Here is a 6,057-nt window from a genome sequence, read left to right as displayed (position 1 = left end):
GTTTCGCGAAGGAATAAATATTACCTCTAGAATTGCATATTGCACAGAAAAAAAATAAGTGTCAAATCGAAACTTATATACTTAAACTAACGCGTTCATTGTTTCGTATATACTCAATAATTTATAATCTTCTTAGAAGAATTTAATAATTTTAAATTTCTACAATATTATAGTCTTATTTTAATATTGTAATTGTCACCTCAAGAATATATAATTATTTAATTCTACTTTAAGAAACTTATAATCTTTGATTTAAAAATATTATTTTCTATCTAACATTGTTTCTTTTCCATTCGAGAAAATTAAATCTTAAATCATAAGAATATATTTTTCTCGATTGAACTATAAAATAGCATCATTCAAGTAAGCAATTATTCAAGCAATTATATTTTTCTTTAATTAACGCAATATAATCTCATTTCGAGATTTCCATGTTAAAACTAAATATATTTTCAAAACAAGAATGTCCTTTTTTTTGTATGTGCGCAAAAATCATCGCTATTAAAGTTGCTTTAACTTTGCGACGCATCGTAAAGAATTGATCGGGAAACAGAAATTATGCGATACATAATTAATGTTGCGTGATAGTAGAGCACGGAGTGATTCTCGCGGTGCAGTTTGTATCGAAAACATGAACGGGGACGCGAGAATCCGGAGATGCACGCGGAATCGCGAATAATTATTTACGACAATCACTAGCGCAAACTGGCGCTTCATTGAGAAACAGGGAGGAACGAGGGGGAGAGGGTGGGAGCGAGCGTAGAATTGAATTATTTAGAAGGATTAATGCGTCGTTACCGCTCGTGTTACCGTAGCATAGAGACCTGCAACGCGTATATACGAGAGATATACGTTTTGAGGCAAATTCGCGGAGAGTCTCGCGGATCCGGAGGCGGAATGTTCGACGCCCCGAGAGGTCCAGGAAGCGCGAGAATGCGCCTCGCACTATAACGCCTCTCACGTTCTCTCCTGCAATCCTCTTGGAGATGGCATAATGGAAGAGCCGGGCTGCATAAGGCGCGGCTTAACTTAAGTAAAGCGATCGAAGCGAAAGAAAGTAACGACGATAATTGTCGTCGTGTTTTCTTTTGCACGACGTTATACTAGGTGTGCCGATTGAATGTGTAATTCCGAGGGAAAGATAAATCGCTCTTCTTGAAAAAATTGTAGGAGGGATAGAGATATACACGTACAGCATTTCGAATCGTAAATCATCCTTTCAATATCTGTCCGATCGTTTCATTATCGTTTCAGTATCGCACGTAAATAAAACATCACAAGCGATGTGCCGCGCGTCTATTTCATATTTTAAAAATTCCCCCCTCCCCTCTTCTCTCTCCCCCGGGAATTACACTCGAGTTGAAATGCATACGCGATCAGTGTAGAATGAAATATTCTGAATAAAATAAAAATATGTAAAAAAATTTAATATAATATATAATAATATATGTACGCTAATTATAATCAAAATGCGACAAACTGTTACAAATATGTGTCGTCAATTTTTGCATGTATAAAAAATATTAAATATTTTAAAATTAATTATATAAATCTCATTAATTAATTATATTAAAAAATTTCAGAATTATTAAAAAATTTATCTCTATGTGTAAGGTGTGCGATAAATGATTTTTTTCGATAAATGCGGAAAGAAACTCGTGGGACAATATATTTCTCATTTCGGAGACACCACGTATTACACGTGTTATACACGTAATCCGGCTATTTCGCGGTGAAGAATATCGAAAATAATTGAGTTCGCCGTCTCTACCTCTAGCTTGTTACACTTGCAGTTTGTAGAGCTGCGAGTTGCCGGTAGTCGTCGACCGGGAATTGTCGCATAAAAGCAACAGTGTCGCGGGGATAAAAAAAATAGAAAGGCGTGGCACCTTCTCACGAGCTGCCGGGGAGAATGCGGAGGATACCAAGGAAGGGAGAGAGAGTTCCGGCGGAGCCGGAAAGTTTGTCACTTTGTCGACAGGGAAAAATACTTCCGTCAACGCCCAAGTACCGCTCCTTAGTGCGCTCTACATTAATACTCTCTCGTGAATACAATTAACTCCTTGCTTGCTGCGCATGTAACTCGATCTCCTTCCTCTCGAGAGAGCACTAGAAATGTCCCTCCCGTAATTTGATATTGTTTTGCAAAATATTAATTATCTTGCCAATTTTCTATTTTCTAAAGACACTATATAATTATTTGTGTCAGTTCTTGATTCAAATTTGATCAAAAAGAGAGAGCACATAACTGAATATATTAATGACGAATATTTTTTAAGGAATTAATATTTATAAAAGCCAAAGTTAGAATTTACTAATAATTTCAACAAATCTCCTGACACATAATTAATATTAAAATATTTAATATTTCATGCACGTAAAAATTTGCAATGTATATTTGTAACAGTTTTCGTGGTATCTCGATTATAATTCTATACTTTTTTTCACGAAATGCGATCGCGGCATAAAACGCAAAACAGGTTCGCAATTTGCATGATTATCTCGATTCGATTCAAGTTGTCAGTATTCGCAACGTTGATATATTATTGCGCGAGATATAATTGCTAACGTGCATAGCTGGCACAAGCTCATTAAATTATATTTTATTTCGCACTATGCGCGAGACTCTTATCAATAGCGACCAGTTAAAAAGTTACAATTGAATCACTATTTAAATTGGGACGAAGCTGCGCTGCACGCGAAAGCAACGTGCGCCGTTTAACAATTTCCCGGTATTCGGCCGGCTATTGTTAACTTTTTACACGCGGTATTGCACTATTGTTTGGCGAGTTTGGAATAGCGCTAAGTCATAAAACGCAACACTTCAGCGGAGGCTTCGTAAAACATTCGCGGCAGCCGTTTTAAAACGGTACAGACGAGCAAGATAGCTATTCCTAGAGGTTTATGGAGGCTGCGTAATTTTCATGTTGCCATAGATAATTTTATCGTCTGCAGCTTTTAAGGAAAACGCGACGTGCTATCTCGGCAGATATGCTTAGAAACAATTTATCAATTTAAAAAAAAAACGGAAAAAATAAGTTTGAAGAAATTTTAAAAATTCCCAGGGAAAATCCGGGTCGCTTTAAAATCAACGAATTAAATTTAAAAAAAAAGAATGCGTCGGGCGAATATTTTTATCGATAAACATCCATCGCAACGTTATCTCGGAGCCGTGATTCTGCGGAATGGCGTGGATACACATTAAGCAGCGACGTAAGTATCAGTGATAAGTGACTGCTGGAACGTTTCTAGACGGCGGAAGTGCCGGAAGTACGCCGTCCTACGGGCGAGAGGGAAAAATGCATGCTGCGAACTGCCAAGACGCGGCAACTGTTATGCGATTTCTGTTCGCGAGCAGCGTCGAAATGTCGCGTTTTCGCCTATATGGACATATATGGGACAATTAATATGAGATATTATTTATCTCTCTTTTATCATCTTTCTTTTCTCTGATATTAAAGATAAAAATATTATTTTACTGTACGTGAGGTTTAAGAGACACGCAATTCATGAATTGGTACATGTAGTATGTGGTGAGCATATTTTTAAAGTAGATTATTGAAAATAATCTTATTAAGTAGGCTCGTTGATTGGTAGAAATAAATAGAATATTTATATTTATTTAAAATGTAATAATTAATTGGAATTATTAATCTATTTAATCTGTCTTAATAATTAAAAATATTATTAATTGAAATATAATAATTGTAGAAAATATCAGAAATTTTTATTCGAATTAATGGCTTCGGATTGAATATTCCAAATATATTATTTCAATTATAATTTTAAATGTTATTATTTAATATCAATTTATCTAAAAAATGAATAATAGATAATTCAATGAAATATGAATAAAAATGAGCCTTGAGAAAAATAGAAAGAGATAGATTGACTATAATTATGACAATAATATTAAACTATTTTATTGCATGTACATGAAGGGAAAAATAATAATTTGATAACTGATTCTGTGAAATCCCTAAGGAAAAACACATATTTGATGTGCTTATTTCTAACTCGTAAAAATTAAATACTTCAAATAGAATTTCTCTCTATTTGAAATATCATTTTGCTTACTTTTAATAATAAAATCGTGTCGCGAAATATCTTTTACGAAATGAAAAAATACATAGAATTGCGAGTATCGTGAGGTTCTCTCGAAATATAAGTAAATATAATTTACGTCAGCTGACATGTGTGTTTCATTTTAGATGTAATGTCGTTACCGGTCTGCCGGTGGAGGGTTATCCCGGGATCGTTATCTCGTGGAAATATTACACAGAGCGGCTCTTCGATTCGTCATGCGTTAACCACGATTCGACGCAACCGCAATTCCCTATCTACATGTACCATGCGATGCATCCGCAACAATGATCGGCCAGATGTGCCATTATTTGGCGAGAATACCAAAGTTGGTCAGTACGCGGGGGCGGGGGCGGAGAAAAGTACTCGATATCAAATATTTCTCACTCTCCCCCCTTGTTCGACTCTTGGAGAAACAAGAAGCATAATATTTAGTTAGAGAGTTCACGCGAGCAGAAGTTCATCAAGTATTGAAATCAAATCATTCACTATTGATTTGATATAATAAATGTGAATTCATTTTACGATGCAAAAAATAATTGATACCAATAAGTATAATTTTGATACGCGAAAATTCCTCCTGGCGCGTATGAAGACAAACAAAGCAATTTGATTCTCGGGCGTTTGCATATATTTTTCAAGCGAAAGCTCCTCAAGATTACGTAGTCCCTCCTGCAGAAATGCACTGCAGCCGATTTGCTTTATTTTTTGACCCAGTTTACTTTAGTAGTCTTCATAGTAAGAAAAGCTTCTGCATGAGGAAATACAGGATCTCTGAAATCTGTTCCGGCACTCGAGAAGGAAGGCAGCCGTTCCTCTCTTTCTCCCCTTCTCCCTCTGTCTCCTTTTCTCTTTCTCATGCTTTTACAATAAGGGATATAAACGATGCCAGTTGTATGATTGATTAAACAATCACTCATATTTATGATGATATGGTCCAAATTTCAAGAAGGACACCTGCCATCTTTACGCAATTTCTTCCCGCAATTCGTATCTCTTGTCTTCTCGCATTCTCGTTCATGTTCGATAATCGATTTTGAATATTGATCGGAATTTCGAGTTATTCGCCATTTCAAAAATTCAGAATAGACATCCAGATTTTATATATATGTACATATGTTATAATGTTCTTGGAAATCGCATGGTATTGTATGTTATTCAAACATCTATTTTGCATACGATAATGGAATCGATTCCGGCGAATCTTGTGGGAGATGCTCCAAGCTTCTCGCAGTAATTTTGGTTACGATTTTGTTATTTATATCACTGCGCAAGTATATTACATTAAAATACGTAAAGAATGCATGAAATGGAATCCTGCCTTTGAAGGACACAGTCTCTCATTATTATTCAGTAATTTTAAACGCGGAGTATGTTTGAAATAATTCTCCGTGAAAAGATTAGTCAAAAATATATTTTTTTCTTATAAAGTACTGCATTTATGAGAAAATTAAAAAATTGATACAACATACTTATAGTATGATTAATATATTTTTGACAAAAATTCTACCGTCATAAACTGTTATCAAGTTGGATTGTACCAACAATCACTGCCATACATATAGAAAAAAATTAATTTATGTCATTTACAGCTATCTCACATCCATTAATGACTTAATTAATGATTTAGCAAAATTTTTAAAAATCTCTAACAATTTTGTGCTTTTTACAGCGGAATTAAATATTAAAATATGAATAAAGAAACAGCAATTACATCGCCAAATGAAAAATAATCTAGATATGCTTTAATATAACTTGTTTATATACATAAATTAATTTAAATTAGTAATTAGTAAATTATAACTTATTAATTAAAGCTTTAATTCGAATTATCTTAAACTATTTCACATTAGATAAAATAATTTAATTTTTTAAAGTGTGTATTAATACCTACTGTCAACACAAATTCGTTCACCTACGTACAGATTATTCACATACAAGAGCTTAAAAAAATATAAGCACATTATTTTTCAA

Source organism: Camponotus floridanus, unplaced genomic scaffold (genome assembly GCF_003227725.1).
Source record: "Camponotus floridanus strain SB8 unplaced genomic scaffold, Cflo_v7.5 scaffold125, whole genome shotgun sequence".
In the NCBI taxonomy this organism is placed as follows: domain Eukaryota; kingdom Metazoa; phylum Arthropoda; class Insecta; order Hymenoptera; family Formicidae; genus Camponotus; species Camponotus floridanus.
This window is presented reverse-complemented; position numbering follows the sequence as displayed.